Raw genomic sequence first — 25365 nt, forward strand, 5'->3', positions numbered from 1 at the left:
TACTATTTATTTCTTACTGAAAAGAGAAAACACACTTCAAAAAAGAGATTAAGAAAGGAGTATCAGGAAATATTGCAAAAACTGAGTGTAAAGAATTTCAGCTAATTAGATACCCATTTGCCTTTGTCAAATGTGGTCAGTTTCATCTATGATGGAATATTCAAAAAAATGGTCTCTGTTGTTTTTATTTAAGAATAGTTTATTTGTTTACTTAATACAAAACTTTGTAGGAATATGTTTATTCTTCATCAAACTTTTTTCTTGTTGTCATTGATGCATCTACATTGTTTGAATAAACTGAAAAGAATGCCATTTCTGCTCAAGGGTGCAGGGTGAACCTTTTCCCACACAACAACTGATAACAAATGTTGTTCTCTGATCTTAGTGGCCTCCTGCTACCCTATTTTAAATGAATGTAGTGATTACAGTCATGTTTCAATAACTTGGGGCTTTATTCACTCCTGGTATAAATTGGCATTGCTGTGTGGTAGTTAATGGAGCAATGATGACTTTGATCAGCATAGAATTCAGCCATCAGGGAGGCCATCACTCAAGTTATCACTGAAATTGCAATTAATTGAGACCTCTGTGGGCAGTCACAGAAGAGAGGCCAATGTGTGAATGAGCAAATGTCTGATCTCTGATCCCTTCAAGCAGTGGGCAGAAGAATGAACAGAAGAGAAGTCAGAGTGCATAACACCAATATCTATTTAGCCTGCTATCCTTCTTCATGTGCTGGCCCACTGCAGATGCCTGGAGAAGCAAATAAGGCTAGGACGAACATTTTCCTGACATGTTCTCCCAGACATTACCTGTCTGTGTACACAGGAACTTTCTGAGCCTAACATGCCCTCTTTGTGGTACAAATCTCCTCAGAACTTTCTTTTGTATTTTGAACTAAAGAATGCTTTTTATAATCATTAGTTCCTGCAGCATTAATTCCCCAGATTAACTCTGGCCTTTCTAAAAAATCATGACACTATCCATAGCCAGAAGTATGGAGGCTGACGTAGTTTATCATCTCCACTGTTTTGTGAGTGAACTGAAAATTAAGTCTCCAATAGTGTACTTAAAAGGATAAAAGTGCATTAAGAAAAAAAAGAATGCAGGATTATCAATAACTTATGGAGATCCTCAAAGATATTGAAATCTGCCAACCACTGAATTAATGGTTCAAAATGATTTCACCATTTTTGATACACTCCAACAGATAATAAAGGTTCTTATATATTTTTGATGGAAAAATGAATCACAAACTGATTTAACATACAGTGCTCCAGGAGTTGCTCTGATTGCCCATCAATAATGACATTAACAAACAATAATCTTAAGATGTCCTGTGAACATGTATGTAACATCAGAAATGTTGGACTTTATATCATTTGTGAATCACAACTGTTTTGATTAACTAACAGAGATAGATTCCCACAGTTTGAATGACTGGCATGCATGGTATCATCAGATGATGATATGCCTGTACTTCAGGTCTCAGTAGTTTACATTAATACATAAGAGAGACTCCATTGTGCTGTAGACATTTTAGCCTCCTGTTTCAACTAATTCTTTGAACACCGTTAAAAAAAAATAAGCCTTTTTTTTTTCTTTTATGCAGAACTGTTAACAATGAAGAATTAGTCTCTCTTCAGAATGACTGCACAAGGTAAACATTATCACTGAATGACTAATCACTGAATGCTTCAGACTGGAATTGTCAAAGGGAAAATGCCAAGAACATCTTAAAAATAAGCAATCCAATAGCAATATACGTCAATTTTTATGCAACAATTTGTGTTGCGTTTAAAAAATGCGTATTTTCTCAAAGAACATTTTGAAATGGAAGTGTTGGTGTAAGATGACTGGTTCTTTTCAGTTGTTCCAATCAGGGAATTCTTTAAAAATAAATAATATTGATCAAAAGCACATTTCCATCAAGAAACACCTTCCCACAGAATCTTTAGTATGGTAATGATTATGCTTTTTTTATTTTTAGTATATTTTTTCTTGCAGATTTTACAACGTCATTCCCTACATTTCATATTAAATTTTTAACATGGTTATATTTACTGAATTTATTCTAAAGAAAAGAAAAAGTGTACTAATATTGTTCATTTGGTTTTACTTATGGAAAAATGTTTTAAGATACTAAGGGATCTCTGAAAGCAGGTAGTATCATATTGAAAAATTCTCATTACAGCTTAGAATGTGAAATTTCAGATTGTGAGTAATCCAAAACTTAAAATTCAAACACAACGATAATAGAACATGTTGAGCAGAGAGAACCAGAGTAGCAGGTGTGCTTTTTGGTTGCATTCTGAGCCTTGCAACAATTTTCTTAGATGTGTCATCTGTGACCTAAATAATGGTCTAGATAAACCATTTCCTGTTTTGTACTGAGAATGGATCTCATGGTGGCTGGACTTTTCTTTTAGGCCTCTCAACAAAATTCATGCAATTAGGTAGAATAAATATAGGCCATAGTTTCTTGGAGCATCTTGGAAGCATTATGGAGATGAATATCTAAAATGATATGCTAATGGAAGACATATAATTACTTTAGATGATAGCTAAATGTCATCTGTATAAGTTAATTGATGTCTGTGACAAAATAAGATCTTTCTGTTCTTTGAACTATTTGATGTGCAAGACAACATTGCCTTCCCTAAGTTATTGTGAATTCAAATATGATTAAACTTCTGTATGCATTTTGATCCTGGATAGCACAAAGGCAGTAGATAGATTAGAAACTGTGTAATTAGAATTTGGTGTAGCCAGGGTGTTGCATGATGGATGCTGTAAGAAAATCCTCTCTGACAGCTTCAACAATGAGCCTTGCTTAATGTAGGTTCGTGTCAGAGTTTCAGTTGTAAGAATGTGTCCTGGAGGGCTCTGGGAGGTAAATAATAGCACAAAAGGAAAGAATGAACAAGATTTAAATATGATACCAACACCTGTGGCCTCAAAACTGTACATAGTCTTTTGAACCTGAAAATCTTATTTACAGCAAATTAATGGCAATAAACTGACTGGAATTTACCTAAAATTGAGGAATCTTAAAAGGCCATAAAATATGAGATTTTTATAGCCACAAGAACGTAATCATGAAAATGATTATTTCAGGATTTTATGTTAATCCCAAACACATTAACAAATATTTAGTTTGAGGTTACATTTTACTGTACCAACTTTTAATTACAATCATAGGAGTCAAATGGCTCAAGTCTAAAGTCTATGTAGAGCTTGAAATAAACTCAGAAATTTGCATTTGAAATTGCTTTTGAAAGTTTTATATTTTGAAATTTGAAAGTATGAGAATATATTTTTGTATGTCTTAGTTAAAGATGATACTTAATGTAATTAAAAAAAAAAAAACTTGGACAAATTTTCTGCTGATTTGTTATCACTATTTATAGAACTTTACTAAGAGAAAAGCTGTATTTTCTAGTTACTATCAAACCTGGTCTAAGATGCATTCAAAATACCCAGATTACATTATAAACTCTTAGAAGCTAAAACTTGAGGCTATGCTTTAGTACAGGAAAACCCTTTTTCCTACAATGGTTAAATTAATGTCTGCAGTACATTCATTCTGTATAAGCAAAAGAATTCTCATAATAAACTCAAAAAAAAAAAAAAGAAAAAAGACTTTTAAAGGAAGGTGAGTTAGAAAAAGGTTTTCTTTCACTTTTAGTTGTTTGGATATATTGTATCAGCTAAAGCATTTCTTCCCATTTAGCATTTTTGAATATGTATTTGTTCTGTGCTACCCACTCCTCTCTTTGTTTTCCTTTTCAAAAGTAATTGGAGAAGTCATTGATATTTTTTTAACTGTGCATTCAACTCAGAAACTCCATGGAGAGTCAATATTAGATGCAGTTTGGACATGACATCTCAAGATTCAAGATTTTTAATCTCAGTTAAGAAGACTTTGATCTCTTTTCACTGATGTAAAATTAACCAACCTGAGTGTACTTCAGTTGAGCTGAGTAGTCTCTTTGAGGTGCAGGATTTTCAAAGAACTTTAAGGTCATTTCACACACATCTACCACTGATGTACAAGATTCTAAGTTTGAGTAAACATGAGCTTTCTACACTTTGTTCTCTTAAGCTTCATTGAGAGTCCTAGTCTGTGCCTCAGTTTTCTCAGATACTTGCACAGCTTTGGGTACCACTAGCATTTTCCTTTCTCTCAATAATTTATATGGAGAATAAAAAGCAACCGATGGCAAAGGGTTGGAAATTCATGCTACATTGCAGACCTGTGTATTAGAAACATCACAAGCTGGCAGACTGTGGATCCAAACCAGTCTGTTTCGTATACAAATGACAACTGCAACAGCTGGACTTGTGCAGAAAGTCTGTATTCCTTTTTTCAAAGGCTGCGTGATCCAGGCACCGACCCTGCAGTGCATCACCAGCAGATATTTATTTCTGAAGTCCTAAAGATGCGTCACTTCCATATTTTCCTGCTGACATAATTTTGACATTTGCTTTATTGGGTCTGACCTTGCACTAGCCCTCGTTTTATAACTCCAGCCCATCTAGAGCAGAGAGCCTAATTTACAGTGAGGTCTGTCAACCTCTTTTGGAACAGTTTTCATAAGCGTAGAGAGCTATTTGGATTTATTGAACTAAATAGCATGGTGAAATACAAGGATCCACGCCACACAAGCTAAGAAAGTGTGATTCCTCATCTGTGAGCAGAGCCTGCTTTTTGTGAGACCCAGAATATTTTCCCGGAGCTGAGGCTCCAATGCAAGTTAACATCTGCGAAGGATATGGAGTAAAGTATGGCCTCTTATGTCACTGCCACAGCTGGGCTTCCCGCAGCTTAATTTGCCCTCTCAGCATGTTGCACTGATTATAAATACAATGCTGCTCTTGTTGCCAGAGGCCACGACATATCACTTGGCACTCTGCAACCCTCAGAACAAATTTTTCCCTTTCTCTGTTCACCTCAGTCAATCATGGCTTCAGAAAGCAGCCCTCTGCCACCCAGCACAGGATTACATGTCATTTATAATTTTACTCGCTTCAAAAAGCTAATGTTTAAGTTAATAAAGTGGAAAGATAGCGAGTACGATGTCCCAACTAAGAAGAGGCAGATTGAAGTTGTTGTTGCTATTATTTGGGTTGTGGGGCACGGTAGGGGTGAGGAGAAGGAAGACATAAAAATAAAGAGATAATAGCCTCTCTGGTGTCAAGAAGAAAGAGAAAAGGAAGCAGCTCTTCAGTGAGATGTAAAATATTAATAGCCCTCATTGGAAAAAAGCCACTACTTTTTTTCTTTTATTCATTTAACTATATATGTATATATTTTTAAGCATAAAATTTATGCAAGTGAAAGCTTTCTGCTTCTGAATCTACATGTTTTAATCACTTGAGAGTTCAGAGAATTTTCAGCCCTTACTGTAATTCACCCAGTAGATCAAATGGTTGCATAAAGTTTCAAAAGAATAGACATTTTTCTAATTTCAATCTCATCAAAATTAACAAACTCACAGTTTTTGTGCTGTAGGGACTGCAGTTTTATAAATATCCTTTTGTCACAAATTAGGTAACAGAGATAAGATGCAGTAATTCACTGGCAATACTTGAAATTTAAGTGTTTGTAAACAAAAGGAATTACTTTAAATTGCACAAGGAGAGTCTATTTCCAAATGAACTGATTTAAATAACACTGGATTATGTTCACAGTGACCTGAAAATTAGCAAAACTGTTAATCACATACCAAGAAAATACCTCACTGAAGCAGGACAATATCTTAAATACAGCAATAGAAGCTGCAAATAGAATTTATAAGCATACAAAAGGAAAATTATTGGATTTACCATTCACTGGATAAGGAATTGTCTGGATTATCACACTCAGACTTTTACAGTCAGCAGTTCAATGTCCACATGAAGACTGGTGATAAGTGGTGTTCATCAGAGTACTCGTGCTATTTCATATATTTTCTGGTGATATGAACAGTGGAATTGAGTGCACCCTCATCAAGTTGCTGGAGGACACCGAACTGATGCAGTTGGCACACTGGAGAGAAGGGATCCATCCAGACAAACCTTGCAGGTTTAAGAGTTGAGCTCCAGCAAACAACATGCTGTTCAACAAGGCCAAGAGAAGCATCTTGCATTTGGGATGAGGCAATCCCAAGCTTAATACAGGCTGGGCGATAAGAGAATGGAAAGCCTTGCAGAGAAGGATTTAGGGGGTTCTGTTGGATGAAAAGCTTGACACTAGCCAACCTTCAGCACAGAAAGTCCACCATGTCCTGGGCTGCATGAAAAGAAGCATGGCCAGCAAGTCAAGTGAGGTGATTCTCCCTTCTACCCCCCTCTTATAAGATCCCATATGGAGTATTATGGTCAGCTCCGTGGCTTCCATCATAAGAAAGACATAGGCTTGTTAGAGCAGATCCAGAAGACAGCCACAAAAATTGTCAGAGGACTGAAGCACTTCTCCAGTGAAGAAAGTTTAAGTAAGTTGGAGTTATTTAGCCTTCAGAAGATAAAGTTCCTTGGAGGTCTTATATGGCCTTCCAATATTCAAAGGGGCCGTACAGTAAAGATGGAGATAAATTCTTTATCTGGGGAGTACAGTGATAGAACAAGGAGTAAAAGTTGTGAAATAAAAGAGGGTAGGTTTAGATTAGATATAGAGAAGAAAATTTTCAGGATGAGAGTTGTGAAGCACAGGCACATGTTGTCCAGAGTTGTGGACGCCCCATCCTTGGAAGTGTTCAGGGTCAGATTGGATGGGGTTTTGGTCTAGTTGGAGGTATCACTGCCTGTGGTAGAGAAGTTGGAACTGTATATTCTTTCAGGTCCCTTTGAAACAAAACCTTTTCTATAATCTTGGGAAATAATTTCTCACTTTGCCTGCTAAGCAAAGGACAGAAGGAAGTACTCTCTCTTTTGATTTTTTTTCTATTTATGTACATACTTTATTTCACAGTAGGCCTAAAATGCCTGAATGTCAAAGGACTGTAAATATGTGCTAAATAACGAATGTACTCGAATGTTTTTAAGATCAAAATGTGTGCTTAAGTGCATTACTGAACTGACAAATCAGATCATGTCAATATGTCATTTACTTACTGATGCAGTCCCAGCAAAAATATGGAGTAAACTGTGTTCTCACTAACTTACTAGAAGAAAAGAAAGCAAATTACTCCATAGTTTGTCCACAATTAATCTCCTTATTCACGTATACTATTATTGACAAATTGATAAAATATATGTGAAAATATGCTTGGAAGATTGTAAAAAATGTGTAATGAGTTCATATGTATACTATAAAACATTAATTCAACCAGCTAACCAGACTTGAATATTTTTATATGCAACATGTAAGAGATTTTTTGACTACACACCTACTTACAAAAATGTCGCTTATAGAATCATAGAATGCTTTTGTGACCCAGTGGAGAAGAATGCCTGGATCATTGTTTTAAAGAAAATTCAGAGATTCAAAAATCTACCTGGATTTGTGCAAAGCATTTGACACTGTCCAGCCTAACATCCTGGTCACCAAATTGGAGAAAAATGGATTTGATGGATTTGATGGATGGACTATCACATTCAGTTTGGGTATTCAGATAGGAACACAAATGTTCCTGGAGTTTCAGTCTGCTATAGGCTTCTGTAATAGAAATCAATTAGGGAAAACAATATCCTTTTCCATATCAATATATTTGTTAGGAATGAACCAGAGTTTTCAGTGCATACCACAGAGTAAATTGGAGTCCCCATCACTGTGGTTTTAAATTTTTCAAATGTGGACATTTATATGTGCTGCAGCAGTTTAAATTTGCAAATTTTAGTTTTGTTAATGGACTGTCCTTGCAGTTTTTGTAACATATTTCAAATTCAGAAATAATTCTATACTTCTCAGTAGGTATTCTAATTTTGAAGTATGCTCCTTATATTAGAAAATATCTTTTCCCTGCAGCAAAACTTTTTTTGCAATGGGCATTCTAAAAACTGCAGAATATCTCAGTTTTACCAGGTTTTGTCAAGAAGAAAAGTCTACAGAAACTTCTGGAGAAGAAAAGCCTACATGTATAGAAATGAGTCTTGATCTGCCTTCTTTGGAGTAAGATTTGAATCTGCATCTCTCACATAGTAGATGACAAATCTAGCCACCATATAAGCTTTGCCAAAGTCTAATCTGCTTAGATGCTGTAGAACAGTAGACAGTAGTTTATGCAACTGACAGATGATGGCAAGAAAAAATGGTCTAAAAGCTCAGTGTCTCATTTATATAACTTTAATTAGTCCTGGATTATTGGATAATACTTTTCCTCTTATTTCTGTTTGATTGTTACATATTTCCAGTTACACAAGAGTTTTGTTTTTCCTCTATAATGGAATGAAAGTGAATTGCAAAACTTGTCTTTTTTGTTTGTTTGCTGTGTGTAAAATTTTGAAAAAAAAATTCTTTGCTTTCAAATAGTTATATCAGGATCTTATTATTTTCTTACTTGATTAACAGCTATACTTGAGCAAATTTTCATCTTGATCCAATTCTATTACTTTTGCCTATCACCATCCCAAAGGATATGAAGATACGATGTCCTTTAAAATTTGTGTGGAAAACGAAACACATTTTGAATCAGTCTTTATTATCTCAAACGTTTGTAAAATTCACTGGCCTATGAATACTAGTTCTGAGTTAGTTACTTTCACCTTACCTGATCTAGAATATGCAAATAACTATATTGGATCAGACCAAGAGATCACTTAGTTTAGTATCTCATCGCATACACGTGCTATAGTTAAATCCTTTGAAAGACTCAAATATAAAATAAACATATTCTGTTACTGTGCAGAATATTGTTATAGCATGCAATTATTTTCAGCGCAAAAAGCTTTCTTCCCTAGAGCTTGTGTCTTTGCATCTAAAAGATTTCAATGAATTTCTCTTCCATGACCATATCCAATCATTTTTTGTAATACATATTAAATTGCAATAACTGCTGCATCCTGAAGCAAGGAGTTTCACAATGTAATTATTTAAGATTCCTAGGCATATGTGCTTCAATTGAGGAAGGAAATTGTGTTATATGTTATTAAGAAAGTCATAATTATTTGAGGTGGGATTGAACTATTCGTTTTGTAGCCATCTAAATGTAAGGAGCTAGTCCAAGCTAGCTGTCTGAGTTTGATAATGAACAATGATGAGAGAGAGGGAAGTGCACAGGACAACTTTTCCCAAATATCTCTCTCTAATCACGGAATGAATCCTTCTTTACTCATGTCTGTTTCTCTCCATTAACTAGAACTGCAGCTTGGTTAGATGAGATACCATAAATTTTAACCAAATGAGTGCAAATAATATCATTAATTCCTCATATTACTTTGGCAAGGATGAGTTTTCATTTGACCTCAAAAGCAATCCAAATATTAAATGACCAATTATTTGCACTACATAGTCTACATATACCATTTAAAGAATGTCTGTATTTTCATCTGTTTCATCCTGGATCTGGAAAACTTCATTTCTTCCTAACAGAAGAGTAAGCAGGATCTTCATTTTAGCCAGTGGATAAACTTTGTAATTAAATCTCAGTAGATGGGTATATCTTACATCTTTAATTCATCTTGAAAGAGGAAGATACTGATGTTGCAAATTTAGTTTAATTAAGGTCTATCCTATGTTAGTCAAAACTGTCTCTATTATCTTGAATCGGGGAAATCTTAAATTTACCAACACAGGTCTGGCATAAGCTTCTGAGACATGTTTTTGAAAGCTCTTTTGCTGCCTCTTATTCTTTCAAAACACTTCTTAGGGTAATCTCATTATACAGGATAGCATTCGCAATTAATAGATTTGCAGGGATTATCAAGTGGGTTTTAAAGCAACATCAATGAGGGAAAATGATACTATGACAATCAAGTTGCAAATACTTAAATATTAAAGCCAGCCTGTAGGCTTCTTATTATGACAAATCCCTTCACAAACAGTCATGCAAGGAACACATTCTTTAGCTGCGCATCCATTAATGGAAATGTCTGGAGAAGGCATTTAAGATACCAACTAGAGGTATTTAATTTGCACCTAAATTTTAGAAAACTCATGGTTACTGTAGTTGTCTTACTTAAACTCCTGAAATAAAGGGTGATTAAAAACTCAAACCAAAGCCATTTTAAAATATAGCAGAAAGTATTTTAGATTTATTAATATAGCACAGGGCTTTAACGCAATAGATCATGAAACATAAACAGCTGATGTGAACGTTAGCAATTTCCTAAGCACAAAAGTTTTGTATTATCTTTCTAGCTATATTTAAACCACTGAGATCAGGCAAACACATGCTTTTTCAAATATTTACTGACAAAAATTTCCATGCTACAGAAATTTGAAAATGACTTAGAATCAAATAGAATAGAATAGAATAGTTCCATTGGAAGGGACCTACAACGATAAAGTCCACCTGCCTGAACACTTCTAGGCTACCTAGAAGTTAAAGTGTGGGTATCAACCAAATAGCATTAACTAAATGCCTCATAAATACTGACAGTCATGGTACATCAACCACCACAATGGGAAGCCTATTCTAGTCTTTGCCCATGCTCATCATAAAGAATTTTTTCTTAATGTGTGGTCTTAACCTCCCGTAGTCCATTCTTGTTCTTTTCCCTCATATCCTGCTACTGGTTACCAGGAGAAGAGACTGGCATTTTTCTCTTAATTTCCCCTCCTCCTGGAGTTGTAGAAAGCAAGACTGCCCCTCATCATTCTTTCTTCCACACTAGAAAACCCAAGTGTTCTCAGCCTCTCCTCATGAAGACAACACATCCTCCAGCCCTTTTACCAGTTTTGTTGTCCTTCTCTGTGTGCTTTCAAATACTTCAATATCCTTTTAATACTGTGGAGAGAACCACAGTACACAATATTCTGAGTGAGGCCACAGCAATGCAGGAGAATCACTTATTCTGACCATCTGGATATGCTGTGTTTAACACATCTCAAAATGAAGTTTACCCTCTTGTCTGCCAGGCAGTCTGCTGACTCATGTTGAGCCTATTGTCAACTCCAGATCCCTTTCTGCAGCCACTCGTATCTCCTTGAGTATCTGCGTCTGAAACCTGTGATGTATTATCATGGATAAATCATTCAATTCAAATTGAAAAGTGAAAGACTGAGGGGTTTTTTTTTGTTGTTTTTTTAAGTTTTGATAATAAAATTATGATAACAGGGAAATTTATGGTAAAAATGTGGATTACTGTTTAAAAAAAATAATAATCCTGTTGACTAATGAAGATTATGAAAGAAAGTATTTTAAAGCATAATATGAACAAAAAAGAACATCTGCTAGCTGCAGATGGTAAAAACATAAACAGGGACATAGAAGAAGTAGAAATATACTATATATATTTCTGTTCTGTATTTGGAATGAAGTAGGTGGATGTATCCATCCCATATGATATTGTGGGTAAAATATAAAGTTTACCATCTGTAACAAAAAGGAAATGTGAGGCTGCATCTAAGGACTGAAAATAAGCATTACAGTCTGAGAGATAAGCTGATCAGTTTAACTGTTTTGTCAAAAGGAAGAAAGAAGGACATCATCTTTTTCTGAAATCACCCAAGAGTGTATGTTATTCAGGGGCCTTTCATTCTTACCAATCAAAACATAACAAAAGTCAACTACAGACAGAAATTAAAAAAATTCTGTAGTGGAATAGAACCTAGTTTCTCAAAAGGGAGAGAAATTAAACTGAGAATTGCATGCAATGGGATGGTTAGTCTTTAAAGGCCAAAGAATTTTTACACAAGCAGATTAATTCTTGCTGCAAGGAAAAAAAGCCCTGAACTACATCTGCTGGGCTAGAGGATTGATGTGATCCTGGACTGCTCTAGTAGACTCCAGGATTTGGAATCTCTCAAATCTCTTCTCTTTAGAGTCTTGACAGTCCTCCTCAGTGAACATCATGCTTTAGTTGCAAGTTAGCTTATTGAGAATAGACATCAACTGAGGAAGAGGTGTGAGATTCACTGGGAACCATTATCCCTTTTAGCAAAATGTAGGACACAGGTGACATTTCTAGCTTGGGAATTCTTAAGGATGTTAAGTAGAAAACAAAACCCCTGTACCTATCTGTGGGATATACATAGTGGTGTCTCTGAAGGCACTGCAGAGGAGGAGTTGGGTTTTATTCTAAATATCTGTCATGGTTTTACGATTTTCGGTTATTGGTACTCCACATCATAACATCATGTAGTGAATGTACCTGGTTCTCAGAAGAGAAGGACTACTACAGTCCCCATGGTACTTTGCTCCTCTGTTACCATTTTCCAGCCGGAGGGAAAAGATAAAAGCTCGCAGTATAAAAACTTGCAGATCACGAGACCTCGTCCCTTTTTCCGCCCATCTCTCGTCTTGGCAGCACCTCGCTCTCCAGCCGTCTTATCATCGGTAGTAGAGTAAGGCCTACCTTGATTTTGGGACATTCTCTCTCTCTGTATTGGATTTATCAGCTTAAATTGTAATTATATTGTATTATAGTGTGTTGTTTTGCATTCCGATATCTTATTTAGTAAATTAGTTTGTTTCTCCTCAGATTGTTGCTGCTGTTCTTTGCTCTCAGGGCCATCTCCTTCCCCTTTTCCCCTTTTCCCTTTTCCCAGGGCGTGGACCCATGGATCCCCCGTCCCCTTCGTCACAGAACCGGGCTGAGCGCCCGTAAACCTTTGACAATATCTCTCCACATCCAGTCAAGTTACACAACTGTATACCTCTTTAGAGTGACTCTCTAATAAGCATACACTCTCCTATGTTACTACTGAAAATATTGGTTAGACATAAGCATTCACTGCATATGTTAATATTAAAGAAATTGCTGTAATGTTAGAAGAGATCTGTTATTTTATTTAAAAAGAAATGTGGGAAGTGGAATAGGAGGAAAACAAAGCACTTATCAAAGTCACCATGCTGGTTGGATTCTTTCAAATCCCTTAAGGGTTTGTATGTATTAGTCTGGTGATGGTGTTGTTTTCTGGCCTGCATTAATTTGATCCATTCTTTTAGAACATGTGTATAACACAACAAAAAAGTATTATTGGTTTATAAATTACACTTGTTGTTTCAGGGCGATAAACAGAATGATGAATGCAGTCTTTGTTCAATCACCTTTTTATTAATGAAAGGCAAAACCATGGGTTCTAAAAACATTTATCTACATCAGGAGTAAGCCATAAACCTTTCAAAAATGCTCCCAGTAATCCAGGAAGGAGCTGCTGATTACTGTCATAACAAAGAGGATTCAATAATGTTAATGACTTTTCTTATGATAATCAATAACCTAGTGGAAGCTGCTTGAATCTTAATGAATCTCCCAGATTTAACCCACATCTTGCAAACATAGAAATAGTTAGTGCGCATTCATGAAAATACTTGTTCCTATCAGATCAGTCATGGAAAGATATATGTGTTTCCAAGAACAAGAAGTTCATGCCTGTGGCAGGTAAACCTGAAAAGTTTCTAAATTTAAAGATCAGAAGTCAGATTTGTGTTTACCTGAGCACTTTTTACTTCTTGTCTACTGGACTTTTGGGGGCAGATTCAGAAATCAGTCACATTAAAATAAAAAAAAAAAGTAAGCATAGGTACAGGATTCATTCACTACATCCTAAGTTGAGCAATGTAATATTTGGCCATAGTTCCCAGTTTTGCTGTAAACTATCAGCATGGCTCAAGATTCAACATTTTCCTAACTGTATATTTCCTTTCTGGGAGAGATACAACATGTACTAGGCAGTTAAAGTCAATGAAAAGAGGGCTGTGCCTTCCAAGGGTCATTTTATCCCACCTGTTTTGGGTAAATATTTCACAAAATATCAGGGTCCTACTTATGAAATGTAAAACAAGTTACAATCTTATGATCAATACATAACTTTTAAATTGTGAAATTAAGGAAGTATCAATCCTGTTTGTCATGAGCATACTGTAGCACCAACAACATTCAGATGAAAAAGAATGTTCTCATAGGCCATTCAGTTTACAAACCCAGTGAGATGCTGAAAAGGTTTAAACATAGCTGTATTAATAACAAAACAACATAGAATCAGAATTAGATTTCAGAATATCAACAAGACAAAGTAAACTCTTTCAATTCAGCAATACTAAAATTTATCTTCCAACATTTTTTCATCCTTTCAGTATTTCTAGATTATTATGACTCTCCTCTGCTTTTCTGTGATTCACATGGGACCAGTTAGCTCTGGAGAATTTGCCTAAGTAGCTAAGGGCTACTTGGTCAGCAAAGCATGTGACATTTTCTGTCAGAAGGATCCCCAAAAGTTAAGGACTTAACTTCCTGGCTATATTACACAAAGAGATAAATAATTAGTATGAAAGATACTAACCTTGAGGAATAATCCTGGCCTTTTCCCCCCAGAGTTGCTTATTAACTGATTAATTGATTGGCTGGCTGTTCTGTTTTGCTTTGTTTTTCTAAGCAGGTTATCTTTACTGATAGTGTCTTTTCCACCATTACACTGATAGCCAACCTCTGTAAACTTTTTGTTTTCAAACATTTGATGAAGAGAATATAAGCAAGGACTATTATATCATTCTTACACATCTGAAAGCCTGTATATGTATTATTGCACTTATATATATAACACAGAGAACTACAACTAAAACTATAGAATATGTGGGGAATGGAAAGAAGATAGGTATTTTTCAGTCTCTTTTCCAAGGCAGAGACTAAAAAAATAAATGACTATAGAAACCAGTCCATCAACATATTCCCTCAAAAAAACCTCATGATTCTTCCTAGCAGTATCATCCTACCTCCCTCAAACAATCATCCCCCATTCCCTAGCCTGGTTTGTTAAGGATTTGGATTTTTTTTTTGAGTTGAATCATAATTCTCTTCCTTTAAATAAAATTAAAATAAGTATCTCAGAAATGTGAAAGTCCTACAGTTTGTCAATAAAGTTGATGTTGTTGTTAGCTTCGTTGCTAGAAGATATTGTGAAATAGTGAATATTAATTTTGTAAAGGAACCAGAGGGGCACATTGAGGTCTCCATCTCTGGTGCAGATCTTCTAGAAACACAACCAAAAATAAATAAAATACCTTTGCCAATGACTTTTCGTTGCATCTATGAGTAATTGCATGAAGGAATCAAAGAATCATAGAATGGCTTAGGTTGGAAGGGACATGAAAACCATCTAGTTCCAACCCCCTGCTGTAGGGAAAGTTTCTACCCTCTTGGTCAGGCTGCCCATGGCCCAATCCAGCCTGGCTTTCAATGCCTTCAGGAATTAAGCATCCATAATTACTCTGTTCCAGCACTTCACCACCCTGAGTGAAAAAATTTTCCTCTAACATCTAATCTAAACCTCCCCTTCTTTCATCCACCTGGCAGGGCTGCTCACAAGGAGTTTGTCTTCCAGTCTGTACACACATCTGTGATTGCCCCATATGAAGTACAACACCTTTCCACTGGCCTTGTTGAACTTTATTAGGTTCATGTGGGCCCACTTTTTGAGCCTGCAGAGGTCTCTTTGAATGGCATCCTTTCCTTCTGTCATATCAACTGCATTATTCAACTTATTTTCAGTCACAAAATTAGGGGCACACTCAATTCCACTGTCTGTGTCATTCACAAAGATGTTAAGGAACACTGATCCCAACATGGACCCCTGGATTCATCTGGAGTGGGTACATCTGGAATTCCAGCTAAAAGCCTAACTGCTATACCTGAATAACTGAAATCATACAGTCCCATCTACAGCTAGTGCATGACTAAATTTTGACAGCTCTAACAATGTGATTTCTCCCACAGCTCTACAATTTATAACAATTTCCTTGACTTGTATAGGAATACTTGCTGTACTTTCCCTCCCTGAAGACAGTACAGAGTTAGCAGTGAAGACTTCTTACTCTTAATTTCTCTGTGCATTACCAATGAGACTTCAGTAAAAAACAAGCATAGAGAAGAAGAATGGCCTTTTGGTAAGCCCTTAAACCAAATCTGACTGAGATGGTCAGAATATCTCTTACATTTTTTTTTCCCTATGAAAAAAAGCTCTAGAGTGGAGCTCTAAGTAAGTAAATTAAATAGTTTCACTACTTACTCTTTAGCTGTATAATGGAAGGAGACTAAAGCACTGCACACTTCACTCATAAGAGCAAGGCAGAAATATATTTATTGATATAAAATAGATACATTGAACAATTTGAACAATGAAGACAGTGACATAACAGTTTGAAATGGCTGGATATCCTTGACTATTTGCAACACAGAGGGTGGGTGGTGCACAATGAATCAAATCCTCGCTAAGATCAAATCTTTGCAAAGCTAGTACAGTTTAAAAACAATAAATCATTTACTGAGGATCTGTCGGCAAGGCATCACCTCGTCGTGGGTGAAACTGTCTCAAGAACAGTAACCTCAGGAGGTGGCCCTGCTCAAAGGGAGATTCTGGTGTGCAGCCAGCTGCTTGCAAGAAAAACTCTCAGAGGGGTTCTTAGGCTGTTTGCTATTTATGAGGAAAGATTACTGACTCATAGTCATACAACTAAGAATTGGATCTATTGAATCAGATGTCTGTTATCAGGTGTTTGAGCGCCTAGCATTTGGCCTCATTAGGTGCTCATGGGCCCAATTCTCCAGCCTGTCCAGGTCCCTCTGGATGGCTTCCCTTACCCCTGCTGTATCGACTGCACCGCTCAGCTTCGTGTCGTCTGCAAACTTGCTGAGGGTGCACTTGATGCCATCATCTGGGTCACTGATGAAGATGTTGAAGAGCACCAGTCCCAAGACCAACCCCTGAAGGACATCGCTTTTGACTGGCCTCCACTCTGACAAAGACCCATTGATCACAACACTTTGACTACATCCTGCCAACCAATTCTTAATGCACCAAAAAGTCCATCCTTCAAATCCATACCTCTCCAATTTAGAGAGAAGGATGTGGTGAGGGACCATGTCAAAGGCTTTGCAGAAATCCAGGAAGATGACATCCGTTGCCCTTCCCCTGCCCACCGATGCCATCACTCCATCATAGAAGGCTACCATATTGGTCAGGCAAGATCTGCCTTTGGTGAAGCCATGCTGGCTATCTTGTATCACCTCTTTGTCTCATATATGCCTTAACACAGCTTCTAGGAGGATCTGCTCCATGATCTTCCCAGGCACAGAGGTGAGGCTCACCGGCCTGTTGTTCCCTGGGTCCTCCTTTCTACCTTTCTTAAAAATGGGAGTAAAGTTTCCCTATCTCCTGTTACTGGGGGCTTCAGCAGACAGCCATGATTTTTCAAATATGATGGAGAGCGGCTTGGCAACCACATTAGCCATCTCTCTCAGAACCCTACGATGCATATCATCCGGACCCATAGACTTATATACATTCAATTGCATGCAGAAGTCTTGGACTTTTTCCACTGTTACAGTGGGATGGAATCCGCACTCTATCACCCTCACCTCGAGGATCGGGGTCCTGGCAGACATGGGGAGCCTGACCACCAGTGAAGACTGAGGCAAAGCACTTACTGAGCACCTCAGTTTTTTCTGTGTCTGAGGAAGCCAGCTCTCCATTACCTTTTATCAGAGGGGGAGCACTGTCCTTGGCCTGTCTCCTCATGCCTATGTACCTGTAGTACACCTTCTTGTTATCTTTCACATCCCTAGCCAAGTTCAGCTCCATCTGTGCCTTGGCTTTCCTAATTCTATCTCTGCACACATGGACAACAGCCCTGTATTCCTCCCAGGCTACACAACCCTGCTTCCACTTCCTGTACCTTTCCCTCTTTTCCCTCAGCTTAAGCTGCAGGTCCTTGCTCAGCCACGTCGGTCACCTGCCCCCCCTGCTCAACTTCTTCTGTGGGGGGATGGAGAGCTGTTGCACTCTCAGAAGGGTGCCCTTAAAGAGCTGCCAGCTCTGTTCTGTACCTATGCCCGTAAGGACAGTTTCCCAGGGGATCCCATCCAGCAATTCCTTGAGCAGCCAGAATTTTGCTCTCCTGAAGTTCAGGGTCCTGACTCTGCTTTTTTCCAAGCCTGCATTCTTCAAGATCACAAACTCCACCAGGGCATGATCACTACAGCCCAGACTCCCTCCAGTCTTAACCTCTCTAATGCTCTCCTCCTCACTGGTGAGCACCAGGTCCTGTAGGCCTTCCCCTCGGGTCAGTCCATCTAATACCTGGACCAGGAAGTTATCCTCAACAGATTCCAGGAGTCTCCTGAATTGTCTGCCACCCACAGTGCTGCTATCCCAGCAGATTTCTGGCTGGTTGAAATCACCCATAAGGTCAAGAGCCTGCGAGCATGACACTTCCTGCAGCTGAAGCAAGAAGGCCTCGTCAACAGGGTCCCCCTGATCAGGTGGCCTGTAGCAGATTCCAACCACAAGATGCCCTTTGCTGGACTGATCCTTGATTTTAATGCACAAGCTCTCAACTTGATTGTGGCTGTTTCTCAGACACAGCTCTTCGCAATCTATCCGCTTCGTAACATAGAGGGCAACTCCCCCACCCCTCCTACATTGTCTGTCCCTTCTGAAAAGCCTGTAGCTCTCAATCAGAGTATTCCAATTGTGAGATTTGTCCCATCATGTTTCCATGATAACAATTAGGTCATGCTTTCCCAATTGTGCTACGGTTTCTAACTCCTGTTTATTTACCATGCTGCATGCATTGGTATAGAGACACTTCAGCTTGACTATTGGCATCGTGACCTTCTGGGAGGAGCCCTCCCTAATATCTCCAGGATGAGTCTGGGGTTTTCCCCTGCCGCCTCCCAAGGTGACAGCGTTCCCATGCTCTTCTCTGTCACCCAGTACACACCCTTCCCCCATCATATCTAGCTTGAAGCCCTGCTAACCAGCCCAGCCAGCTTGCTCCCTAGAATATTTGTGGCCCTTCTAGTCAGTCACCTCCCATCCACTGTCAGCATTGCCCCTTTCTCAAGGCTGGGTCCCAAGCCATAGTACCTAAAGCCCTCAGTGCAACACCATTCCCAAAGCCATTCATTCAGCATGTCCGCCCTCCTCCTTTTGTGTGACAGAGGAGAACACTACTTGTGCTCCCAATCTCTTCAGCAGTCTTCCCAGAGCCCTAAAGTCCCTTTTGATCACCCAAGAACTTCTTTTGCCTACCTCTTCATTTCCAATGTGGAAAACTAGTAATAATCAGAGGGCTTAACCAGGCAAGTGATGATCCCAGAAACATCTCTCACCCGGGCTCCGGGCAGGCAACACAATTCCCTGTGGGACGGATCCAAGCAGCATATCAGGCCCTTGGTTCCCCTCAGAAGGGAGTCCCATATGATAACAGCCCTTCTTTTTTTCCTGATTGATGCTGTAGTGATACGGGGAGCAGTCTGACTAGCCCCAGGCAACCTCTCCTGCATGGATGGACCTTCACCCACATCCACATCCCCCTGTCCCTCCAGCTCCCCAGCCTCATACCTATTATGTAAGGCCACCTGGGAACGTGGGACAGGCTGAGAGGCAGTCTGCTTGCTGCCCCAAACAAGGACTTGTTTCCATCTCTCACTGTTTCGGAGGTCATCCCCTCCCATCTGACTGTGAGAAGGTAGATGATCCCTCGCTGCTTGATGAATGTCTCCCCTGTGCCATTCCTGTAGGGATGGCAGAGTGCAACTCCACCAGTCCATCTCCCTCTCACAATCCTGGATGCTCCTCAACCTTTCTACTCCCTCCCTTAGCTCTGCCAGCAGGCTGAGCAGATCATGCACCTGCTCACAGCATGCACAGGTGGTAACCCTGCTCCCCTCCTGTAGCAGCAACAGGGCCAGGCATTCCCCACAGCCTGAGACCTGAACCCATCAAGTATCTAATAATGGGGACTTGGTGTAGCTCTTGAACAATGTATCTTCTGTACCCTTAAAGGTGAGAGTATAATAATAAATTGGATAGTTCTGTGAATAAAGCTGTCTTTGAAATTAGCTATTAAATCCACTTGAATATACCAAACCAAATTTATGATGATTAATTGTATTACAGTGAACACCAAAGCACGTAATAATGATTTGCTACTTATTATAAAGCTTTGCCAATATTTTGTACACCCAAGCGACATGATATGCAAGAAATCCAATGAAACTCTCTTAAACAAACAAAGGGGAAAGGGATGAAAGGATCGGTCTTGCAATGCTAAATGTTTCTAAGGACAAATAGAGGCCACAGGAACTATTCTTTCCATGTCAAAACTTTGCCATGTTAGCTCCCATTAAACTTAAACAAGAGTGAAAGGGAGAGCCGATAAGAACTGATATACACTTTCACTCAATGTCTAAGCTGTTATTCAAATAGAACCTTACCAACTAACTGCATTGTTCTCTTTTTAGTCTCTGTTATTGTTTTTGTTCTTGTTATCATTAAGGATATTGTCTTTTAAATCTTCTTCTGCTCAATCTTCCCTTCAAATTGTTTACTTAAAAAAAAAAAAAAAGAAAAAAAAGCATCAGTATCTCCTTCAACAGTTTCTTTAAGGTTTAATCAATTACTCTGGAATTCAACTCCGTAACTACTAAATTTAAACAAAACAAAAAAATCACCCAAGAGTATGCATTCCTCAGCTGGAGACTACACAGTTGGTGTCACTCCTAAAAAATGATATTTTATTTATGATTTGATAGACATTTCTGATTTATTCTGACTTATTTTCCTGCCTTTACTAGTCAGATATGTAAAAGGAAGTTTAGTAAAATTTTCAGTTTGTGTTCTAAAAAAAAGTTTGGAAATATTCTGGTTTTGTCTGAGATAGAGGGTTTTGTTTGTTTTTTACCTGGTCTAGAACTTTGCTTTGGATTTATGATGAAGACTATTGATAATACACAGTTGTTTTAGTTTTTGCAGAGCAATGCTTACACAGCCAAGAAGTTTTTTACTTCTTGTACCACTCTGCCAGCAAGTTGCTGGGGGTTTACAAAGCATTGGGAGGGGGAGGAACCAAGACAGATGACCCAGGCTGACCAAAGGGATATTTCATACTGCATGGCTCAGCAATAAAAGCTGAAGAAGGAAGCAGAGCTGGAGAACATTTGAAGTGAGAGTATTTGTCTTCCCAATAAATCATTGCACAGGAAAAGCCATGCTTTACTGCAAGTGCTTGAACATCTGCCTGTCAATGGGAAATACTGAATGAATTCCTAGTTTTGCTTTGCTTGCATTCAGAGTTTTTGCGTTATCTATTGAACTGTCTTTATATCAACCCAGAAGTTTTCTCATTTCTACCTTTCCAGTTTTCTCCCCTGTCCCACTGTGGAGAGTGGGAACAAGTGGCTGAGGTCAAGCCACAACGGGCAAACGTTTGCATTCATTAGATACAGTGTATGCTTATGGCATAAGTGCATGCTTATGTTTCAAGGATGTGCAGTTATTCCTCTCTAGATGCAGGATCCGACACTATCTTTTGTTTAAATTCATCATACTCCTCCTTGCCCAATGCTCCGGTCTGTCCAGGTCTTGCTGAACAGCAGCACAGTGTTCTGGTGCATCAGCCACTCCTCCCAGCTTTGTATCATCTGCAAACTCCCTTCAGACAAATCACTGATGAAGGTACTGAACAAGACCTGTCTCAGTACCTACCCCTGAGGAACACCTCTAGTCACAGGCCTTAATCTTTCTCTTGTTCTCCATGGAACTGAATGAAGAACCTGTTCTATCATATCTGTAGATTGTTATCCGGTGGGTTTTATTATTTTCTGCAGAAATGCATAGCCTAGCATGTCTAACCCATGGCCCGAGGGCCATATGTGGCAACGTAGCCCACCCCTGCCCAGCACTTTCTGGGGAGTGGCCCAGGGCTCACACCCATCGCTCAGCAACAACCAAATCATCAGAGCACTATTAACGCTGTGTTAACTGAAAGCAGGGTGCAGGGAGGCGAGTGCTGTGCAGCGCTGACTCAAGTGATGACAAATAATTATATGCATTTTGAAACACTGGCTGAATGCAGTGCTCTGAACAGCGAAGAATACGCAGCTATGCTTTCCGCTTTGATAAAGCAGTTTGAGAACAGGTTTGAAGATCGTTAAAAAAAATCATCAATTTATGCTTGCAGCATCGTTTTAAGTTCTCATAAATAGATTACCTCCAAACTTTCAATTGGAATGTATAGAGTTGCAATTGGATATTCAACTCAAAAGTCTGAGTATGTCTCTTCACTAGACATTCATAAGGCCTCTCTTACCAGAGAAAAATATCCTTTGCTTCACAATCATCCTTATTCAGTTCATCACTTTTTTGCAGGTTGCACAGTTGTGAACATTTGTCAAGGATGAAACACAGGAAGAGTGGAATTTCATCAAAAATCTCTAATGAACACCTTGAGAGCTCACTGAGAACTGCAACTGCTGCCACTGAACCAGACTGATGTGTTAGTTTGACAAAAACAAGGCCAAATATCGCACTTGTTTTATGGTTTTGTTCCTTTTTTAATGCTTGAAGAAAAATAATAAAAATTAAAATGTTTTTATTCTTATAAATTAGTGTATATTTTATGAGGGCTGCTCCAAAAGTAATGCCTCCTTTTTCATTTATGTTGGTTCATGACATCAGAGGAGGATGTTGGTGGTATGATAGCAGAGGTTGAACCTTCCTTCCAATATCCAGTTACATTTTGTTACTGTGTGACAGACTGAAACAGATGGACAGTCTGACAAAATGGTGTCTGACATGGAAGTGGATATGAAGCAGGGGCATGTCACTGAATTCCTCCATGCAGACAAAAGGACACCCACTGACAACCATCAACACTTGCTGAACATTTATGGAGACCAAACAGTGGTTGTGAGCACAGAGAGGTGGTGCACTGCAGCAGTGAGTCACCTCCACTGGTACAGATTGTTCCGTGCAGGCTCTTCTTCATCACTGGCAAAATGTGTAGCTAATGGTGGTAACCATGTTGAAAAATAGTGTTTTGTAGCTGAGAATTTTATCTATTAAATAGTGTTATTGTAATCTTTGTTTTAGTTTCCATGGAAAACTATGGGAGACATCACTTTTGGAGTGATTGAAATAATAAAAAGAAAAAAAAAAAAGAGTGAAAGAAAAGAGAAAGGGAAAGACTACCTGTAGATGAAATAAAAATGAATTGGAAGTTCATAAACTTCCCCTAGAATGTTTTTTTGTTTGTTTTAGGAACAGTAAGACAAATAGGAAGAATGCACAGTCATGTCTGACATGCCCACCTGAAGAATTAAGTAGCTTATTTGCAATGTGTGTTATCATGTTCACCTACGACATCACTTCTTTGTTTAACTGGGAAATATACCTCACCACTTCTTAGTTAATTTTACTTACACACAAATAAGTGAGCATGCTTTCCTTTACACTGGGTACCTCTTGCTGAAATTAGAGATGCTAAGCTGAAGTGCAGTAACTAATATCTAAACTTTTTGCACAAGTACTGGACTAGCTTTTTCTTTGTTTTAGAAAATACTAATCTAAGGACTCCCAGAATACAACTCACGGAAATAATTTATACTAGGATGAATTAAGCTTGTGCTTTTATGCTGAACAGCCTTTTTTCCATTGTCTTTTAGTTCTGTTGTGGTCCCAAATTCACTACATGTGTAGAAGTGATCAAGTAAGCAATCCTTAGAAAAAACTGACATCTACTGCTAATTTATTTATTCACTCTATAAAATACAGAATAACTTCACCCCTTTCAAATTAAATAACATTCATTTTCTCTCTTTTCTCAGGTGAACATCCTCTGGATCATGGTTACTCTAAAACTTAGTAATATAGAAGAAAGTTTAATAGTTAGATCTGTGTTTTGTTTCTTATCTTTTCACTTATTAGAAATATAATTTGTGCATTATTCTTTTTCCTCAGCTTTACACTGATATTTTCCTGCTCAAAAAAACTGTGTCAACATTAATTCTTCAATCATGGCATATTTCTTTGAGAATATCTGTGAAGTTGTGTCCATTCATATCTAAAATTTGGAATTTGTACAGATGCTTATAAACAATAATGTTAAAAGGAATTAAACAATTACATTTTGTCACCTGAAGAGGAAAAATTAGACATGTTTTGAAAATGCAACACATTTCCTTAAGTTGCTCAAAAGAAAAAATGTCATGTAAAAGCTAAACTTCATTTGAATTATAGCAGATCATATAGCATTTTTAAGAAAAAAAAACACAGGAAAACAAGTAAGATTAAGGTTATGAATACCTTGATTCAAGGTATTTTGTACCAGCAAATGTCTTTTAAATTTCTACTTACAGCAAGCTAAGCTTTTTTGCCAAATCAATTAATGCATGAAAATGTTTTGGTAATATAGTCTCCACACAAAAAGAGAGAAAATTTCTGCTTCCCGCTAGACATAGAAAAATTTAGCTTTATCTTTCTGTTGACTTTTGATTGATTCTGGAGCAGATCAATAATCAGTTCTGCTCAAATAATGAAAATATTTCTCTGTGGATAGTTGGAAAACAACCATGAACAAACATATAAAAATCTTCAAATTATATTTAACTTGGCTGTTAATTGTTCTATGTGTTTTCTTGCACAATTTATTACACATTTTTTGTAGGATGCCTCACAAATCGTGGGTAAAAGCAAATAAATAAGGAATTCCCCTCTACTCCAAATTCTTACTGGCAATTGTTATCTTGTTTTCACTCTCTTATTCTCCCATCATTAATTCTTCTTTACATTTTGTGCATACTTTGCCATCTTTAGACAGCTACAACATCCTAAATATACCCAGCTAATAATAAAATGTTAATAATTTGATTTGCTGACGTTTTACAATCCACTACCTCCAAATATTGGAATACAACAAATTTTTTATCATAGATTCAAGGCAGGTGGTCTCTGTTTCCTGAGCAACAGCTATTACTGGCAAAAGATTGCCCTTCCCAGTTTAAGTAATGGCCTCCTTGTATCACTCCCTCTATCTGCTGATGCTATAAAACTCCATATCCACAGTGCATCACCAGAGCTTTTTCTTTCTGTCTGTGTCCAGAGTCCATATAATAACATTTTAAATTAGAGAACTTCAATAATTTAGCTGTTGATATATGCAGCTAACTTCCTGTCATTCCCCTGATATAGCAGAGAATTCACATATACACCTTTGCTACAAGGGAGGAAAAAAAAGACAAAATGAAGGAATGCACCAAGGAAAAATCATCCATCCACTCCCAGAAAATGTATCTACTTTTTCAGAGGAAATATAGTCAATATCCCCATTCTATGTCAGGATATATCCACAAGTTATTAAGTAATAATATTTAATTTAGTATTGTTTAGTATTTGTCCTCCAACACATTCTTCCTGTCCCAGTCATAGAACAGAACCAGAAAACGAGCTGTACAATGTAAAAGTTAGTCTCAGAAAAGACAGTCTCTTCTCTCGTGGAATTA

The sequence above is a fragment of the Numida meleagris genome, chromosome Z, assembly GCF_002078875.1.
Source record: "Numida meleagris isolate 19003 breed g44 Domestic line chromosome Z, NumMel1.0, whole genome shotgun sequence".
Classification (NCBI taxonomy): Eukaryota; Metazoa; Chordata; class Aves; order Galliformes; family Numididae; genus Numida; species Numida meleagris.